The sequence below is a fragment of the Garra rufa genome, chromosome 4 (assembly GCF_049309525.1).
Source record: "Garra rufa chromosome 4, GarRuf1.0, whole genome shotgun sequence".
NCBI classification, from domain to species: Eukaryota; Metazoa; Chordata; class Actinopteri; order Cypriniformes; family Cyprinidae; genus Garra; species Garra rufa.
Window position 1 is genome coordinate 3,397,301 of NC_133364.1, and position 11,778 is coordinate 3,409,078.

Here is an 11,778-nt window from a genome sequence, read left to right on the forward strand (position 1 = left end):
AAGTTATATAGACATATTAAAAAACAAAACAAAATATAAAAACTTGAACCAAAATTATAATGAAACTAGTATATTTTTTTAAACTAATTTAAAATAAAAGAATAGAAACAGTAAGCAATAATCATCTATCAATTTATTTCCAAAACAGATTTTTACTGCTGACAGACTGTTGCTCATAGCATTTATAATCACATCGCACTGTTTTGCACACATTTTTAATTAGAATTATTTTTAGCAAGGACAAAAATGAAAGTAAAAACATTTGAACAGTGCTATTCTTTAAACATTTCTATTCATATGTGAATCCTAAAAAAAAAATAAAGTATATGTTTATGTTTAAAAATGTTTATTGAGCAGCAGTTTAAACCACTTTCTATTTCTGGCAGCACATATAAACCTACATTAATATATAACTACATCTGCACCTACACCTGTGTTATTTTTGTTTCATTGAGAGGATATTATAGTTTTTGTTTATGTTCTGAATCAAAGATAACTAAAGCTTAAAAAAAAACTAAAACCTTAACTGAAATAAAATATCCAAAAACGTATTTTATTTCAGCCAGTTGCCAGTATTTCTCATTTCATTTAGTTCGATTTAATGTACTACAATAAAACTGAAACAAAAACTCAAAGGAAAATATATAGACAAATTAAAAAAATAAACAAACAAAAGCAATATAATATAAAAAAGTCAAAAACACAACAAATGTACTATTATTATTTAGCAAGGACTCATGAAAATGATCAAAAGTGAAAGTAAAAAAAATGTTATTGTTGGAAAATATTTCAAATGCTGTTCTTTAAAACTTTCTGTTTGTCTGTGAATCCTAAAAAAGTAAAGTATATCACAGCTTCCACAAAATTATTCTTGCGCACAAATCTTTTCGGCATTGATAATAATAAAAAATGTTTATTGAGCAGCTCGGATTTCTGAAGGATTACGTGACACTGAAGACTGGAGTAACGATGCTGAAATTGAGCTTTGATCACAGAAATAAGTGACATTGTACTTTATATTCACATAGAAAACATTTTAAATTGCAATAATATTTTACTGTATTATGGGTCAAATAAATGCAGCCTTGGTGAGCAAAAGAGACTCAAACACTTTGATCCCTTTGAAAAGTAGTGTGCATGAATCCAACCCTTACTAACATCATCTTTAACAACATTTTCGGCAATCTGTTTTCAATCAGGTCCAGTCTCAGGTGCAGGAGATGTGGACAAAAGCTGAAAAACAGGTATCACTGCATGTCTTACATGTGACATAGTTTGCTAATAGTGCATGTCGGGCGAAACACAGGACACACACACGTCACACTCGGTCAAACATGTGTCTCTGGTTTCCTACAGTAAGTGCAGCGGAAGTGTTCTTATCGGTGTGTGTGTGAGACACTTGTCTTTCACTCTGTATGTTTCCATTTAAAGTGCGTCCTCTGTATCACCTCACACTCTCTCAAACACACACACACACACACACACACTCAGAGACTCTTGGGTAAAATAATCGGCGTTCGTTCCAGATAACAGAACACAGTCCTATCAGACAGAGATGAGTGCTAATGGAGGGAAGGTCAGCAGTGAAGTTATAAGACACACACCTCCAGAGTCCTTCTGCAATGAACACGGACACGAGCAGAGAGACTGAGTTCACTACTGCTGCCAGCCTCACGGCTTTATGCTCATATTAACATTTCATGCTTTTATAGATCATGTTCTGCTTACTGGGACTGGACTATATTCACAAACTGCATAGTGTGTTTCACATACTGATTTTCACTACATTCCGTTCACTGTATTCTGATATTTTCCTGCATAATGTATTTCAAATAGTGTTTATTGACATATTCTGCACTTTATGTTCTTTATTCGTAAATTTTCTGCACTTTATTCACTGTATTCTCATATTTTCTGCACCTTATTTAATACATATACTGAAACATTTTCTGCGGTTTATTTACTGTATTTTCATGTTTTCTGCATACATTTACCATGTTCTCAGATTCACTGCACTTCATTTACCGTATTCTCATGTTTTCTGTACTTTTTACTGTATCCTCATCATTTCTGTACTTTATTAATGGTATTCTCAATTTTTTTGCACTATTTTCTATTTTCTCATATTTTCTGTGCTTTATTTACTGTATTCACAATAGTTTTTGTGCTTTATTCACTGTATTCTCATATTTTCTGCATTTTATTTACTGCACTCTGATATGTTTTGCATTTTATTTACTTTATTCTCATATTTTCTGCAGTTTATTTACCATATTCACATATTTTATGTGCTTTATTCACTGTTTTCTTATATTTTCTGCACTTTATTTATTGCATTCTAATGTTCTGCATTTTATTCACTGTATTCTCATATTTTCAGTGTTTTATTTGCTGTATTCTCATGTTTTGTCTTTCCTTACTGTATTCTCATATTTTCTGTGCTTTATTTACTGTATTCTAATATTTTATGCAGTTTGTCTTTAGATTTTTTCTGTTTTATTCATTGTATTCTCAATTTCTCTGTGCTTTATTTGCTGTATTCTCATATTTTCAGTGTTTTATTTGCTGTATTCTCATGTTTTGTCTTTCCTTACTGTATTCTCATATTTTCTGTGCTTTATTTGCTGTATTCTCATATTTTCTGTGCTTTATTTGCTGTATTCTAATATTTTATGCAGTTTGTCTTTTGATTTTTTCTGTGTTTTATTCATTGTATTCTCAATTTCTCTGTGCTTTGTTTACGGTATTCTCTTATTTCCTGCAGTTTGTCTTCTGATATTTTCTGTTTTGATTATTGTATTATCACATTTTCAGCATTTTATTTCCTCTCTGATGTGTTCGGATATTCAGCCTCTTGATCATGTACTGATGTTCTCTGTTTGTGTTGATTTCTGCTTTTTTTCCACCATAATTTGTCTCCATCACCACACACTGGAGTCCTAGTGCAGCCACACAGATGAATTTCTGTCCATTTTTAAAATGAAGTAGAATTAAATTAAATTAAATGAGGTATCAGATGTGGAGTGTTTCATAGTCCGTGTCTCTGCACCCGTCGACTCATTTCTCTTTCGTTCGGTGACACGCAGAGAGAATATCAGCATTTCTTCCTGCATTTCAAAGACACACACAAACACCCTCACCAGTGTTTGTCTGTCACTCACCACAGTTCTGATGGTGAAATACTATTATAAAAACACATGTGTATGTATGAGAAATGAGCATGTGTGCGAGAGATACTGTGCCTGATATTGTGGGTTTGTGTTTGCAGGAGAAAATGATGGCGACAGCAGAAAGTAAGCCAGAAGCCCTCAGATCCAGTGCCAGAGATAAAGACACAGAACGACGTGAAGAACATCAAGGATGGAGGTGAAAAGAGGAGTGTAGAATGAACCGATTTTTCAGGGTTACGTTAGCACCGTATAACACACACACAGAGAGCTGTAGTCTAGTGTGCATTATGGTCATTGTTAAACAGGTTTTTTTTTATGTTAATGAAAGAAGTCGTTTCTGTTCACCACGGCTGTATTTATTTGATCAATAATACAGTAATATTGTGTTAAAATGATTTTAGTTCAAAAAATGATTTCTGAAGGATCATGTGACACTAAAGACTGGCGTAACGATGCTGAAAATTCAGTTTTACAATATATTCGCATAGCAAACAGTTACTTTAAATGATAATATTTCACAATATTAGAGTTTTTACTTTATTTTTGATTAAATAAATGCAGCCTTGGAGAGACTTCATTCAAAAACAAACACCTTTTGGCCACTACACTGCAAAAGATGCTTTTCTTATGTAGATTTTTTTGTCTTGTTTCCAGCCAAAATATTAAAAAATTCTTAAATTAAGAAGGATTTTCTAGACAAGTTTCTTGTTTTCAGTAAAAACAAGTCAGAATTAAGTGCGTTTTTCCTTGAAACAAGCAAAATAATCTGCCAATGGGTTAAGAAAAATAATCTTGTTTTCTGTTTGAAATCATATTATTTTTCTTACCCCATTGGCAGATTATTTTGCTTAATGTTGACTTGTTTTTACTGAAAACAAGAAAATAATTTTCCTTCTTGATTTAAGAATTTTTAGATATTTTGGCTGGAAACAAGTCAAAAACATCTAAGTAAGAAAAGCATTTTTTGCAGTGTAGTGTATGTTTGATGCATATATAGTGACTGCATTGTGGTGGCAAGTTTTCCACACCCAAACACCAAAAATCTAAGAGTTTTGTGAGATTTAGAGTTAGTATTAATCATAAGGGGTGGTTTAATTGGGTTTAATTCAGAGAGAGCGTGCCGGATAACTGTGCTCTTTAGACACCGGTAATTGATCACCTCTAATCAGGGACCCTGATTAATTACCCATTAGGCAAAGCGTGATTGTTTATATAGTGTGTCATTCAAACAGAGCACCAAATAAATATACACATACTGGGGAAAACAGATCTTGCAGAGAGAAACAAATAATGCTGGCTTGGCTTCAAAGACAGCTTCAAAGAGAGCATCTTAAATGAAATAATGTGTTTGAAACACTCTAAAAAGACAGGAATACATTGCACTTCTCAAAGGAGTCTGAAGTGGAGTTTGAGGTTGGCGTGTTGCTACTCACAAATATTGGGTAAAACAGCTTATTAGTTTTCATTTAGAGGAATGTTTTAGCAATACTTTGCCACAATGAATAAAATACATTTACAATTCAAATAATTTCCCTTAGCTCATCCACCATCTTGAACGAATTTATCTTTGAGCTCTAAAATTGATTTCTCCACAAAGGACGATTGCTTTGCTGATTTAGAAATTCAGATCTTATAAGGCAGCGTAACTGGCTTCTTGTCTGGAGCGATCCATGATGCTGTCTGGGTACCCAGCTTACAAATATATGATATAAGAATGATTTTTAATGTATTAAGAACATTTCTTCTTATGTTTGCTTAAGTCAATAGGTCTTGAAACAGACCTAAAAGTTATTTATTCACATTGATTTATTATATTTAACATTTATGGAATCTTTTTATTCCACAAAAGGTTCTTATGTTAGATTTTTAAAATCTGAAGAACGAAAAAATGGTTCGTTTATGTCACTGCTGTGAAAAGCCCAGTCTGCAAGCTGTGTGCTCACAGCTATGAAATAAGACTGATTTTGCTGTCTTGTATAACCTTTAAATCAGTTGCGTTTGCATTAATTGTGTGCTCAAATCGCTGAGCCGTTAATGGTTTAAGAATGAGGTCAGTGTGCAGAATCGAGAGGTTTAAACCCTGTTTGCTCTTATCTGCTAATGAAGAGATCCTTCAGTCAGTTCAATTACACCCAATGACTTCAGCACAAACACAAGTCTAGTGAACAGTTCATGCTCAAGTGTTGGTTTGAGAGCGTTGCATTCACAAAGCAATAACACACCCTGTCATCAGTTTTCCCTTCCAGCTCAACTGGTGTAATGACAGAGCAACAGTTTGAAGAGAGTCTCGCTGCTACTGTAGTTGATTAATAACACATCTGATTAATAGAGCGCAGCAGGGATGACATTATTTTTTTCATCTTCCAGTGTTCAGTGTCAGTGTTTTTTAATGGGTTTTGTGGTTAAATGCCTGAAATAAGCTCAAGATATTTTCTCACTTTATTCAGTGACATTAAACACTTTACATAAAGCCTTTACGTGTAATGCATTATACAAGTAGTTTTAATGCATTGTATGATTTTATGCAATTGTAACCAAAGTAATAATTGTTACACCTTTACAAAGTATAATGCATTATTTTAAACACGACAAACTAACCTTCAAATATTAAAATGCATATTAACTTTGCTTACAATTATTTATAAAAAGATACAATGCATTACATTAAATACCTTTATAATGCATTAAACATAAAAGCTTTAAGGAAAACGTTTCCAAACCTCCTCCTGGTTTTATTAAAAGAAGATTATTAAGCATTGCTAAATGGGATACAGCTCTGTGGACTGCGCTTGCCAAGCATTCAAACCTGTAAATCGCATTTCTGTCAAACTCTTGCTTTTATCAGACTCTCTCAGTGATGACGTCTTGTGGTTTGGAGACACTAAAATGTGGCCCGTAAAACATCGCTCATCTCTTGACACGCGCTCAGAGATACCGACTCATATTAAAATCTGTTTCAGCGTTTCGTGTCGAGATCTTTGTCTGCGCTGTTCGTACTTTCCTCTTGGGGTCGTTCAGTAAAGTTTTGTGAATCTGTAATGCATCTGCTGCTCGGTGGATTGTGGGCCGGTAGTTTAACTTGAGCTGTTTGTCTTTCACGGCGCACGTCTGTGCCTTTCCTCCTGCTGAATACTAATATGTTCTTACTTATTCATGTCGCCAGATGTTTGACTATTAATATCCATATTGCAGCTTATTCTGGTCATATGTTCTAATGGGCCAAGGGGCCATTTTGAAAGCAGAGACCCGGGCAGTGGCATATGGAAAAATCTCGAGACGTGTTTAAACTAACTATTTTTTAACTTCACTTTTTGAGAATGCATGTCATGCGTGAGACACTGCAAAAGACACGAGGTGCGAACGCAGCGGTCAAACATGTCCGTCTAGCGCATTTACATAGAAAAACATTGAAAAAGTAAGTTTTGAAAGTTCTGGCAGTGTTCAAAATGTCCAGAACATAAAGGAAACATTCCATTTTGAAAACATTATTGGAATGTTACTTTTGAATGTTTTCCGAACATTCTAAAAAAAAAAGTAGCAACATTTAAACATTCAAACATTCCAACATTTAGCCCGTCTTTAAAGTTCAAATTTAGTTTCACAATGAAATCTGATTGTTAATGATTTCTGGCAGCTCTTGCTATTTTTGTGAAGCATCAGCCGCTCAGGGAACGGTCTGTTGGCGCGTCTCGTTCATTCTCCCATACAGATGGTGCCGTTTAAAAAGCAGACGGCGGCCGTTCTAAAACACACGTCTCCTTGCGGCTCGCTCGCGGCTCATGTGGTCTCACGCTGACCCTTAATCTGCTCTCACACCCCACATGCCGCTTTTGTGTTGTTCTCGACATGTTGATGCAGCAGATTTGAGCTGCTGGGGGACATAATTAATGATCTCATTAGAGGGACTTGTTAGCGAGGACAGCGGCTTTGAGTCCACATATGCTTGTTAGTAAAGCGCTTTCTGAATTGCTGGCGTTAAAACAAAAACATTAAGAGTCACAGAGTGTCCTGCTGTTAGAAAGTGTTAAATCATTAGGAGTCTGATCTTCAGAATTTAATTGTAAATCTGAATCTTTACTAAGTTTTGCTAGAGATATAAACAACCTAGTCTGGAAAAATAAGGACAGAAAGGGATTTTGTCCCAGTTTTCAATGTTCTGACACAAATATTGTTCTTTTCAATCTTTTCTAGTCTGTTCCAAAAGAAAGTCGTCCAACTACATGACCATTTATCTTATAAGGACATAAATGCACCGAATTGAAAAATCATAATACGCATACACTCCAGACACTTTAATTATTGAACCCTCTGGTGCTCTTTGGTCATTTTAGAATGAGACATTTAAAGATTTTTTTTTATTATTACATTTTTTACGTAATCATAATGGTACAAAACTAACTTTAATGATACTTGAACACGCAAAGAAATTGTAGACATAATTAGAAAAGTTTTAATGGAAAAAAACTTGTGACTTTCATTGGCTAAAAATATATCCAAGTGCAGAATTTAATAAAAGTGTTTATGTCTGAAAAAACTCCTATATAAATATTGTTTTGTGTTGCATGAGTTAGAGGTGAATATTGTGTTGTACACTCTAAAAAAAATAATAATTAAAAAAAATGCCTGGTTGCAAGGTAAATTGTTCTATTAATTTATTTAATTAAACCTTGCAACATAAAAATAGCAACATTATTTTGATGAGTTCTGCTGACAAAATTGTATTGATTATTACATTCACTGAATATTGAGTGTAACGTGATTTTCTTAAAAAAAAAGTTGTAGTAACTTAATAAAATTGTCTTGTTGATTTTGGAATTTATTTTGTTCCCAGCATGCTTTGCATGGGACTGGATAGGGAGAATAAATGTTGAAGTAAATGTTGTGTTTTTTAGAGCCAACGCATTATATTTTAGAGTGTGTCATTAAATCTTAAACCCTTTCCGAATACTAAAGATTAAATGTTAATGAAACTAAATATAGAACATTCACACGTGTGACCACCAAGTGAGGAATAAAATGTTAAAGGAAAAAAATAAAGGGAAGAAATGTCTTACGGTTGCTTCCAAAGCAGCTTGTAATGGCATAAAGTTGCTGAATCTAATTACTCCAGCTAATCAAAATAGACTGGTAAAGAAATGGACTAGAGATCACCATGGCACTTTATTCTGAAAATAAGGCCTAGAAAACAAAACCTGCAACTGTCTACATTTATAAGTGTCTACCAGAAAATAAACAAGTGCAAAGTCATTAATAAGTAGACTTGGCAGCACTGACTAAGTCATACATTTATTCAAGTGTTAGCATAGTGTAGTTAGCTGGTAAATGTTGGAACGGCACCATCCTGACGGCGTTTTCCTCCACTGACGGCTCTTCAGAAGTATTATGATGAAATAATTATTTCTTACAAGCAACATTCATTGTTTTTTCTTTCTTGGCAGACAGCTGTAATCTCATGTCAGGTGTGTTTTCCTGCTTTTTTGCATGGAGTTTTGCACTTTTCCATTAGTTCCAGGGCTTTTGTAGAGACGTCTGGAGTTCTAATGAAGAGTTTATCGCTTTTGGACAAATGCTGAATGAATTCCGCTCCTCCTGTCATATGGAGAACAATGGCGCTTTAATGCGGCTCATATTTCATGTAGGCCGTGGTGGTGTTTATTTCAGAAGTGTGTGCGGGTCACAGACGCTCTCCGTGGGCTTGTCTCTCAGTTCCAGCTCAAAGCTCAGTGTTTATGGAGCTCGTACGCCATTAATCATTTTTCAGCTAAATAATGGTGTCATGCCATAATCCATCATGCACACGGAGCGCTGGGCATTACAGGATGTAATTACGCTTAAGAGTATGTGCGTGCATGTGTGTGTGTAAGACACTGGTTTCATGTTTGGACTGTGAGGATTCATAATTACAGGCTATTTAAATACTTAATAAGTACTGTAATTTTTCTATTTCTGATGACAGTGACTGGCATTTGTGAGGTTGTTTGTTTGTTACTAATATGCTGTTGCTAGGGTGTTCTGTGTGGTCGCTGGATGCTTTTTTCCTGTCTGAGAATCTGTGGTTTTGAATGAACCTTTTAACAGAATAGAACCACTTTATGAATGTAGTAGTCAAGTATAGAGCCTATATAAAAAGTACACTATTTTACTTGCAATTGACCATATGCACGGATTACTTCCTTGTGTAGACAAGCCAGCTCAGTCATTTCTTTACATAATCCATTCACAATCGAAGAAAAGTTTTGTTCGTCTAAGAGGACCAGACGTCCATGTATACCGTTTTAAGAATGACAAACGTATATCAAAGTAAATCGGCTAAATATGTGCGAGTCATTGCTGTGATTGACAGTAATAACCAAACGAAACATCTGACAAGCTGATGTCAAAAAAAGAGCTGTGCATTAAATGATTTAAACTAAAGTCAGAGTAACAAAACTACAGCAGTAACACGTTTGTGTTGGTTGAATGTAATCTATTTAATAGCTTTTACAGTTATTAAATTATATCAAATATTTCAAATTCATATCGAGTGCATTATTTAATTCTTATACCATTAATATTTAACTTATTTAATTCGTAGTGAACTATATATACGTATTTAAATACTTCATCCTTTGTGTCTGAGCTTATTTATTTATTTTAAAGACTTTCTGCACTTGCTACACAATACAGTCATGGACAAAATTGTTGGCACCCTTGGTAAATATGGGCAAAGAAGGCTGTAAAAATAAATCCACGTTGTTTCTCCTGTTGATCTTTAGTCAAAAAATCAGCAAAATTCAAACATTTAATTAAAAAAATAAGTGGGGGTAATATAATATTATGAAATAAATGGTTTTCTCTAATACACCCTGGCCATAATTATTGGCACCCTTGTATTCAAAACTTTCTGCAACTTCCATTTGCATGAAAAACAGCTCTGATTTTCCCCCCTTCATGCCTGATGAGGTTTGAGAATATATGGCAAGTGATTTTAGACTATTCCTCCATACAGAATTTCTCCTGATCCTTTAAATGTTGGTGCTCACTCTTCTTCAGTTTATCCCACTCATTTTCCATAAGATTCAGGTCAGGGAATTGGGATGGTTATGGCAGAATCTTGATTTTGTGTTCAATGTAGTGATGGAAGATCTAACCATGACCCATTATAATATTTCTAACTGAGCAAGTCAGTTTTACCTTTTTTTATCTGTTTGTATTTGATATAAAACATGATGGCATGTATCTGAACAAGATGTCTAGGACCTTTGGTGTAAAATTAGGTCCACAAAAAAGAACATCTGGTGATATATTTAAATGTGGACATGGGGCACTTTTTTATCCCTGTGTGCACCAAACCTTTAATGTGTTCTAGCTCCAAAAAAAAAATTCTCATTTCATATGGCAATAAAAGCCAGTCCTAACTGAAGTTCCAGTATGGTATATTAATATGGTGCAGTTTGATTTTGCATGAGAGCAGATGATTTGTTTCTTGAACAGTGTCTGAAATGACTTGTTGTGATGGAGGTGCAGTTTTCCTTTATTTTTAATATTTTTTTCTGACACTAAAATTCAACTGATTTCGGCAATTTTCCGTCTGTGATCTTTGTAGAGTATTTGGCCACTTAAATTGTTCTCTTTGCTGCACATTAAGACAATATTGACACACATCATGTTTCAAGCAGAACATCTCCAGTCCATTAAAACTTCTTAATTATTTCCCTGATGTTGGAAATGAGAATATTTAATGTTTTAAGTATTTTCTTAAAGCCACTTTGTATTGTGTAAAGATCAACAATCTTTTGCTGTACATCAGAAGTATATTCTTTGGTTTTACCCATTGTGATGAATGATTAGGTTGGTTTGGGCTTTGTGTTACTAATATTTATTCATCTGTGCACCAAGACGTCATGACTGGACAACATCATGTTTCCAGTCACCTTGGTGTACAAAAGAAATTGGAAATTTCAATGGAAATATATTTGGAGATAATTTACTCATAAGAATTTCTAAGGTTGCCAATAATTGTGGCCAGGGTGTATTTGAGAAAAACATTTTTTCATAAAGTTATATTTCATCTCACTTTAAATTGTTTAACTTTAATGAAATGTTTGATTTTTGCTGAATTTTTGACTAAAAGAGCTAAAGGAGAAACAATGCAGGTTTATTTTTACAGCCTTCTTTGCCCATATTTACCAAGGGTGCCAACAATTTTGTCCATGACTGTATACTTCAGTGGGGTAAAAGTACTACAATTTATTATACTAGTAATTTTATACTAATTCGAAAAGCTAAATGTCTTGGAAAAAACTAGGGAGCTGAAATGGCAGCTGCAGCCAATGAGTGATCCTCTGCTGCCATCTTCAGGGTTTATGGGTAATTTCATGTCATTTTCATCTTAAAAAAAGACGTTTTCCATTAAAAAAAATTTTTTTGCATGTCGTCTTTATGAATGAAAAGTGAATCTTTAAAGTGAATTTTATTGCACAGCTGTGGAGTTAAAAAATAATAAAGGTAATATTTTAAAGCAAGATTTTAAAAATGTGTTCACGATTAGGATATCCTTGAAGAGAAGTTAGCTAACGTTAGCCTAAACATGTTATGATAGTGTTTAGCTGTCAGCATTTAAATGTAC